The following is a 9801-nucleotide window of genomic DNA, read 5'->3' as shown; positions in this document are numbered from 1 at the left end:
TGGCTGAGCATCATTCCAAAAACCGTCCACACTTATCTCTGCTCCACCAGATGGAGGGCAGACGCTTGGACAATATAGGCAAGAGATTTGCACAATTGCTGCCATCACCTTTCAACACTCTGGCAATATTGGATTGCTACAACAGTCAAATTTGGACTGATATCAGTGCCTTCATAGACCTGGTGGAGGGGATAGAAAATCAGAGGCGAAGAAGATCTTGCAAGAAAGGGAACACATGTCATCTGAGATAAATATTTGTGCTATGGACAGGAGCTACAGTTTTAAGGCAACCAGGTTTGTTGAAAGCTACATCTTTCCAGCCAGAGGTCCAGCCAAATATTCTTGATATAAGGGGCCTGGCCACGCAAACGGCCAACAGGACTCGCTCCTTGGAGGCTCCTGACCGATTCCAGCTAATCCTTCAGAATCCTGCTGAATTTAAGTTAAGTTGCTAAGTTGATACATCCTTCCCTGTTGTGACTCTGCGGCTCGATTCTTGTCCTAGCATGATGCTGGGAGCTTCATGAGAAGCCCTGACTAGTGCTGAGTGATACGGGCCTGTGCGATCCTGGCGGCTGAGGGTGGAGTGAAGCTGCGGCAGCCATGGCTGGTGGGGCCCGATTCCTCTTGAAATATGCGCTGCTGTTGTAGGGGAGCTTCTATCTGTAGTCGGCGGGCCTCTGCTGCTCCACTGGGGATGCGAGTTCCACCCATTGCGGATTCTGGGTCTGGACGGAGAGCTACAGAGTGATCGGAGCCTGGAGGCCCAGGTGGTGGATGCAGAGGGAAGATCACAGAGCAATAATGTGTGCCTGCTGAGGTTTCCAGAATGGGCAGAGGGAACTGCTACTGTACACTGTGGAAATGTGGATTCTCAACACATTAAAGCCCTCTGGTCTGCCCCTATGTTCGTCATTGCGCAAGAGCACCATGCCTTGGTGCCTTTTCCTCATCCTGGTGGCCCACCGCAGATCATCATTGCCTGCATATTGAATTGCAAGGACAGGGCTTATGGCCTCAGGGAGGCCAGCAACACTGACACTACCAGGTATGAAAATTATAGAATATAAGCTCACCCCAACATCGTTCCATTTAAATATGGCTTGAATTCGTTAAAAATTACCTTACGCTGATGATATAGCGATTTATTCAACTAATGTAACAGAAGCTATATCAGGTATCACTGAGGAGGCCGTCAAATTCGGGTCTGTATCAGGATACAAACTCAATACTCATAAAACACAAGTTATTATGAATTATAAGTCACCGGTTCCGGTTCTAGGTATGTGTGGAACAGCCACATATCTTGGTGTTAAAATCTCTTCTAAAATTGATGAAATAACTACCCTTAATTATGAGGCTCTTCTTAAAGAAACTGTTATTACTTTAAAAAAGTGGCATAAGGTACCACTTAGTATTTCTGGTCGGATTAATTTAATTAAAATGAGTATACTTCCCAAATTTCTTTATTTATTCAGGTCTATACCACTCTTGGTCAATAATACTTATTTTAAACAATTAGATGGGATCTTCAGTAGCTATATTTGGGGTTACAAGAAAGCCCGTAGATCAATTACTTTACTCAAATTATCGGTTAGCCAAGGAGGGTTACATTTTCCTGATTTTAGATTATATTTTTTTTCAGCTTTTTTAAGCCGTCTTCGCAGTTTGTTTATTCGGAACAGGCACCAATATTATTGTTACCAATTTATGTTGGGTGAGGATTCTAATATGTTTCTAGATAAAGTGAATGATTCAAACTACTTCAAGCCAGTAAAATTTAAGACCATTAGAGACAGTGTCAAAATCTGGCAACTCATTCTAACTAAATGTAACACTTCGTTTTTTCATCCCCAATTATCTCTATGGGCGAATCCCGGCTTGCCAGGAATATTTCATGATGGGATATTTAAAACTTGGAATCTGGCTGGAATAGAAACACTTGGTGATTTATATGGTAATGACGGCTTTTTGGCATATGAGACATTACAAACACTCTATAAATTACCTGAAACCTTATGTTTCAAATACATTCAAATCCATGATTATCTCATACGCAAAATGAAGCTGTTAAATATCTTTGATTCTGACATATGGCAATGTTTCTATTCCACCAAGGCTAGGTCACTCATCAGTGTGGGGTACAGAAGCTTTATTTCTTACAAACCGGACGACTGTGGGAAAATAGCCTAGAAATGGAGAGCAAGATTAGGTATAAACATCACTGCCAATCAGATCTCTGCAGCTCTCTGCAGTCTAAATCGATCTATTCACTCCTCAAGCTTGAGAATTCAACAATACAAAACCATCTGTCAGTTATATTATACTCCAGAAAGAATTTCAAAGTGGTCCAGTAATAACTTGAGTAGTGAACGGACTAGATGTCCCAAATGCGATTTCATGGCTGCAAGTTTAGAACATATGTCTTTTACATGCCACGGACTTATTGAATACTGGTCGAAAGTAAAGCAGGGTTTAACCCAGATACTACACCGACCAATAACTCTCAATGCAGCATATGTATTGCTTGGTATACAGACTTTTAATAGCCCACAAGATGACCTCATAAATATCTTAATGGGATGTGCTAGACTGATTATAGCTAGAACATGGATATCAAGCAATCCGCCCCATGTTATGGAGTGGTGGATACTCGCTAAAGAAACATATATTATGGAGTCTTCCCTCGCCAAGATTAGAGGTGTCAAATCTTTAAAGAGGCTAGAAAGAATTTGGGGATCTTCTTTTGTGTGAAAACTTCCCTCTTTTTTTTTTTTCTTTTCTCTTTTTTTTTACTGTTTTTATTCTTACTGTAATATGTACCTGCTATTTGTAGACTCGTGATCAATACCACCTTACCTGAAAAGAAAATAAGTTCAGCTGAACCTGTTCTAGGCGCCTTTGATGGGATGGATTATCCCCTAGACACGTAATCACTGAAAGGGCACAGGAAACGCCTTTTATTCTCCATTTTCCTGTTTAGCGACAAAAGGCAGGTTTTTGACAAGTTCTTTATTCCTGTATGCTAATAGTGGAGTTCACTGACCCTGTATTACTGTTATTTGCAAAGTGCACATGATTGTTCAATCTTTGATTAAAGCGAAGTTTCCTTACTCCTCACTAATCCTTGTTTATTTTGAACAAAATTATCTAAGCAAGTCTTTAGAGAATCCCACCTATTCTTTTGCCAACAGGATTTGTACAAAAGCAGAGCCCACCCCATTCCAAACTTACCCACACTTGAAATTTGTTTGTTGTGCCAACGTGGGTTGTTGCTGTTTGAACCGCCACCAACTGTCCAGGCTCAAGTGGAGAAGACTCCCTCACTGAAGTGACGTTCTTGGTAAAATCTTGGAGTGGCATTGAAGTCCTCTACCGCTTCTGATGCTTCAACTTCCTGATCACTTGCTGTTCTTGTTCCGTGATTCCTCGAATGTGCTGACAGGACTCTGCTCACATGGTCTTGCGCTTATCTCAGGATTTGGGAGTTTTCCACGACTTCGACTCGTCCTGCTTACGCTGGAGAATATCAAGCAAGGAAGATAGGGCACAGTCATTTTTATAGAGCAGTCGAACCTAATGTTGAACCTTCTGTGAGTCAGCAATCATGGTGGAACTTCCTATGAGTCATCTATCACTGTGCCAATCACTGTGGAACTTCCTATGAGTCATCAAACACTGAGGCATCACAGTGTAATTTCCTATGATTCCTCAATAACAATGGTGGGAAACTGTTCAGGCTATGAGTCAGTCCCCTAAACCTAGTTGCCCTGTGAGGCAGCAATGCAGTCTTGATAAAGCCCAACTGAAAAATAAAACATAGAAAGTAAAACAGAAGAGCACATGCCCCTTTGGAATAGCCCCTGAGCCCAAAACTACTGTGTTTTGTTCAGCCATAATCAACACAGTATCTGTATTGTATATATCAATCCCTTGTTCGGGGAATGGCAGCTGAGATGCCTGCAGCGTTCATATATGTGGAAGGAGATTTGTAAGTTATGACAGGGAGACACTACCTACATTGTCTTGCTGTATGCAGATGATACATTGGTACATATGCGTTTGCCCGGGGAGTCTGTTTTAATTCTGATGCAGCTCCAAGACTCTGGTGAGGTCTTGGATCTTATGCTCAATGTCGCAATTCCTTGTTGTTCCCCTTGAGTGGTTTGATTGGAAAGCAGCAGGACTAGTTGCCGTATGTGGGCCTCTGGTGGTAGTTGGATGGATTTCGATACTTGTGGATTTGGGTCACACACACTTAGGCCCAGCATCAGTGCCAGAACATCGATTGGGCGCTGATCAGTCTGGAGAATTGTATTAAAAGTTCTGTAATGGGCTTCCTCAATTGGAGATGGGTAGGTCAGCTGTGGCAAAGATGGTTTTCTTCCCTTGGTGCCTGAACCTTATGCATAACTTTCTGTTCCTGCTGAGGGATCAGTTCCTCCGCAGGCTCGATGGCCTGTTGGTGAATCTCCTGTGGGTAGATGATCCCAGCAGGGTGGCACTTGCAACACTGAAGAAGGACTTTGAGGGTGGGGGATCAGCGCTACCAGACGTGCAGTTCTCTTATCATGTTGCACACTTGCAGTATGCAGCTAGATGGGTTACAGTCAGCTAATTGAGAGAATTGGCTTCTGGGAACTGAGTTTGGAGGTGACACACTACCCTATTTGTTGATGTGAGTGGGCAGGTCAGGGCTGCCAGTTCCGTACTGGATTACCCATCCAGCGGAAATTTGGGAAGAGGTGGTTAAAAAAGTTATCCGTAGAACCCTCTTCATTAGGGAGTTAAGACTTTGGGATCTGGCAGTCTTTAGCAATATTGACACAATCATGTCTATGGAGTAGTAGTGGGAGGGGAGATGTCTGGAAACGGGTGACATTTACCCAGAGGATAACTTTATCTCGTTCCAGGAGGCACAGGACACATTTGGGATAAAACCAGCCTATTTTTACATTCCGGAAAATTTGATAGTGTGGCAAAGGAACTCTAGATACATTTTCGTGTGGCACCCCATCCCTCTGGGGTCCTAGATGGTCTTATTGGATGGGAAGAGGGTGGTGTGCCCCAAGGGATGCAAGATCTCTTATTAGCTGGCCCAGTTGGCCTTACCGCTGGCAAAGAGGCGGCTGGGTATTGGGTGGATGGGTGCAAGGGTCTCACTGTTGACACATTGGCTGCAGGACTTGTTGGAATGGGGGGATGGCGGAAGAACAACACATGAGAATAGCACGCAATGATGAAGGGGCAGCTGTGGCTATAATCCTGCATGACCAATTTCTGCGAATGTGTTATGTGGACGACGATCTGTCCTCTGAGGAGGGGTCCAAGGCAGAGGATTTCTTGAAAATAGAACTTCCTGCATTTATTATTTTTCTCATGACCAAATGTGTAATGATGCTCCATTATATCAGCTCTTTATCATGATGCTATGTGTAATTGACTTTAATTGACATCGGATAAGACGACCATCCCACTTGCGAATACAATCTATTTTTTGTTATAGGTTCCTCTGTAATATGTTCGACTCTGGATTATGTATGTCACTGTTAACACACACTGTATGTTTTGTTGTTTTCTTGAAATCTATAAGTCACAGTTTAAAATATTTATATATTCTCGATAAGACCTATGATGGAGAAGCCCTCTTGGGCAAACATGTAGATGATGCCTTTTAAGCCAGCAAGGCAGAAATCAACACTGCTAAATAACTAGGCAACTTGCAGGTTCGCAATGTGTCCTTTTGTGGAGCACGCGGGAGAGGTTTTACAGAGAAAGATACCAGTGTTTTCAGCACTTCCAACAATATTATAGGTCCTTCTATCAACAGCAGCCCTATCACTAACCACCTGCAGCGGCATACAATAAACAAGGGCCTAGAAGGAAGCTGACCCACCAGGGTTGAGATACCAGCTGCAAACTGTGACCTCACCCAATGCCAGTTACCCCCAACAGTTCTGAAACTTTGGGTACAAAGATTTCCAACTTCCCCTAGCAATGGCGGCTAATAACACCAGACAGAAGAGTATTGGACCTAACCACCTATGGTCATACCCTGGAATGTATCAAGAGGCTGCCAAACACTCCACCAAGGGTGAGCACACCAACCTCATCTTCACTTACTAAGAAAAGAATCTCTCACCATGCTAGCCAAAGGAGCAATAGAAAATGTTCCCCATCCCCTAAAGGAAATGGGTTTCTACTCCTGTTTTTCCTAATTAAAAAAAAACACAGGGGAACGGCGACCCATTTTGTATCCCTGAAAATTAAATAAGCATCTACAAAAGCAATCATTTCACATGGCCACCCTTCCAGACATTCTGTATCTCCAGAACCATGGAGTTTACAATACAACTCTGGATTTACAGGATGCATACTTTTACATCACCATACACTCGAAAAACACCAAAGTTGTACGCTTCACTGTAGCCAGCACCCACTACCAGTTCAAGGTCCTCCCACTTGGCCTCAAGTCAGCTCCACACATTTTTATAAAATGCCTAGCTCCTGTGGCAGCTTTTCTTAGGAAATATGGTCATCTGGTAATCCCTTACATCTATGACTGGTTACTAAAAGTACTGACTGCTCATCAAGCATTGAAGGTCACAGAAGCCTGCCTAACATTGTTCCACAGATTGTCTCCCTATAAACTATCATAAGCAGTCAACTATCCCATCAAAAACAATAGCATTCCTGGGCACAACATTGGATACCATCCAAGACCAAGTCTTTCTATCCCAGGACAGACAATGAAGGCTCAAGGAACAAGCTCTCAAACTATTGAGAAAAAGGTCAGTTTCAGTGTGTCTGTTCAAATCGCTCCTAGATATGATGTCTTCGGTGATCAATCTGGTCCCTTGCGCACGCCTGAAAATGAAGAGCTAGACAAACAATGGGTTCTGACAGAGGGATCATTTGAGGACCTAGTAAGGATCAAGGCGTGTATGATGGATGCCCTAACCTGGTGGTCACAGACCAACCACCTGTCAGAGGGCCTCATGTTCCTACATGTAATGTTCGATTTTGTAATAACCACAGATTGTTCCGTGAAGGGCTGGGGTGGACCGCTGCATGACCTATAGGTCTGAGGGAAGTGGAGTCCAATCCAAAAGAGTATGCACATCAGTCAAAGCCATCTATCTCACTCTCCGACCCTTACGGACAAGGATAGCAGGCTCCTCAGTGTTAGTTTGCAGAGACCACACCACCAACATGCACTATGTGAATAAATGAGATAGCACAAGATCGCTGGCTCTTTCCAGCGAAGTTCAGGAAATCTGGAGCTGATTAATAACGCACGAGCTAACACTTCAGGCAGAACATGTTCCCGGGACAAGCAATCTCTTAGCACACATGCTAAGCAGAACTTCGAACAGCCGCCATGAATGGCAGCAGGATGTAAAACATACAATTGATGGATTTAATGCTGGACAATTCAAACATTCACCCCCAGTCACAGGATCTGGGTTAAATCCATCATTCTTCTGCTCACCACACCACCCCAGTTTGGACCCAGCCATATGAAAATCAGTCTTGACCCTGTTCCTTGGGGAAACGGTCCAGCCCGAACTGCCAAGCCAGGTCCTCCCTGGACTGGAAACAAGCATTCTGGGACAAGTGTCAGAGCATCACCCTTCATCAGTCAGGCTAGCTTGAATCCAGCGGTGTAGTGAGTACGGGACCAGCGTCTGGGCATACCCTTCCCACTTAGGGCAACATATGCAAAAGAAACAATTGATGTACGGAATGCTGGACAATGGGAGCTGGATCAGTCCATGCTAGACAGGATTTTCTCTTTCTGGGGAAAGCAGGCACTAGATCGCTTTGCAACTAATGAGGACTGCAAATGGCAGTTCTCTGCAAGTTGGCATCCTCATCCGGGGTGGTGTGGGAATACTTTTTTATAAGATGGTCCGGGTTATATATGCATATGCTTTCCCCCTGGTACCTCTCATGCTAAAGGTTCTCAGCAAAATAAAAGCGGAGGGGTGTCTCATACTGATAACACCCCAGTTGCCCAAACAACATTGGTTCATGGAGCAGCGCCTACTATCGGAATACCACCACATTCACCTAGAACGATCCAGAACACTCTTGACGATAAGCCAAGGCCAGATCCTTCATCCAGACCCCACTTCTCTCCACTTATGTGCATGGCTCCTGAATTCCATGAATTTGAGCATCTGAATATTCCTCGGGACTGCAAGGACATTCTCTCAAAGGCAAGAGCAAATGCCACTATAAAAACATATAGGCTGAAATGGAACTATTTCTGCCTTCTGCCTATGGTGGCAGAAATCAAACATACATCTTCTGCAAGCATTACCTGAGCAAATATCCTATCTTCTCTCGCTAGCCAAGTGAGGATTGGCACATGCATACATTAAATTGTATCTAGCTGCTATATCATGATATAGGCGCTCATCAAATTCTCTCTCTATGTAGTCAAACAGGATTATTAGACGATTTATAAAAGGATTGTTCAGGGTTTTCCTCCAGTGAGGACCCCTTCCCCAGACTGGCAACTGAACATAGTTTTATATCAACTCAAGAGGAGTCCATTTGAACCCATATACAGAGCAGACATTAAGTTTTTCATGGAAGGTCACACTGCTACTGGCATTAACATCGACCAGAAGGATGAGCGAGTTAACAGAATTTTACAACTAAAGAACCTTTCTTGTGCTTTATGGACGATTTCATAATTCTCAGAAACATCCAAAATGTATCCCCAAGGTCCCTTCAGATTTTCATCTCAATGAACCCATAATACAATGAACTTTCTTCCCAAATCTGACTTTACCAGCAGAAAAGTCTCTGTATACACTAGATATCAAGAGATGTCTGAAATTCTACTTAGATTGCACCAAGCAAGTCAGGAGAACAGACCAACTCTTGGTCTCATATGGATACACTAGTAAGGGTGCACCAGTCACAAAATCAACCATCACTCAATTTATCTCAGTCCACAATCCAGTTCTGCCACTCCAGCCTGGCTAGCCACTGATTGCAAAAACCAAGGTGCACTCAAGTGGAGCAATTTCCACCTCAACTGCTTTTTCTGGAGTGCCTCTAGAGACTATTTTGTGGTGCTACTTGGAAGAATATGCACATATTCACCCTGGAATCTGCACAGCACACTGATTTAGCCATTGGACAGATTGTGTTGCAACATCTATTTCAATAGGGTGAGACACTTTTGTTTACGTGAGTTTCCTTACGTGTTTATCCCATGATATGAAATGTTTATTTACTTATATGTTTATATTTCAATGTATATGTTTTTCTACCCACCCTTTCGCTTTCTGTGTTATTGCTAGAGGTGTAGAAATATAGTAACTGCTTGCTTCAAGAATGTGGATCTATAAAAGATCCAATACTGGAGAAGAAAATAAGTTACTTGCAATTAACTATAGTTCTGCAGTATTGGCATCTTTCATAGAATCACATGCAATCCACCCTCCTCCGCGTAGAGGTTCCCCCAATTACTCAGGGTTATTTACTCATGTGCTAGAAAATCTGAGGGACTCCGCCTCTCTTGGGAGTGTCCTAGAGGGTGCTATTGGCCGGAGTTTGGCTCATTTTTTAAATGCTATAGATAGGCTATTCAAGTGATGGTTAATTATAATTATAGACTATCAAAAGGAGTGTGCCTGCTGTTCCTCAAGTCAAGCAAGGAGGAGTCAGTAAGAAGGCTGGATTTAACTAAATACACAATGTGTAGAAAGTTGGTAATCCTTTTGTTGGATAATAATGCCCTCACTCACCCTTTCAGGTGTCATGCTTCATCATATGGGCTGC

The sequence above is a fragment of the Triturus cristatus genome, chromosome 12, assembly GCF_964204655.1.
Source record: "Triturus cristatus chromosome 12, aTriCri1.1, whole genome shotgun sequence".
Lineage (NCBI taxonomy): Eukaryota > Metazoa > Chordata > Amphibia > Caudata > Salamandridae > Triturus > Triturus cristatus.
This window is presented reverse-complemented; position numbering follows the sequence as displayed.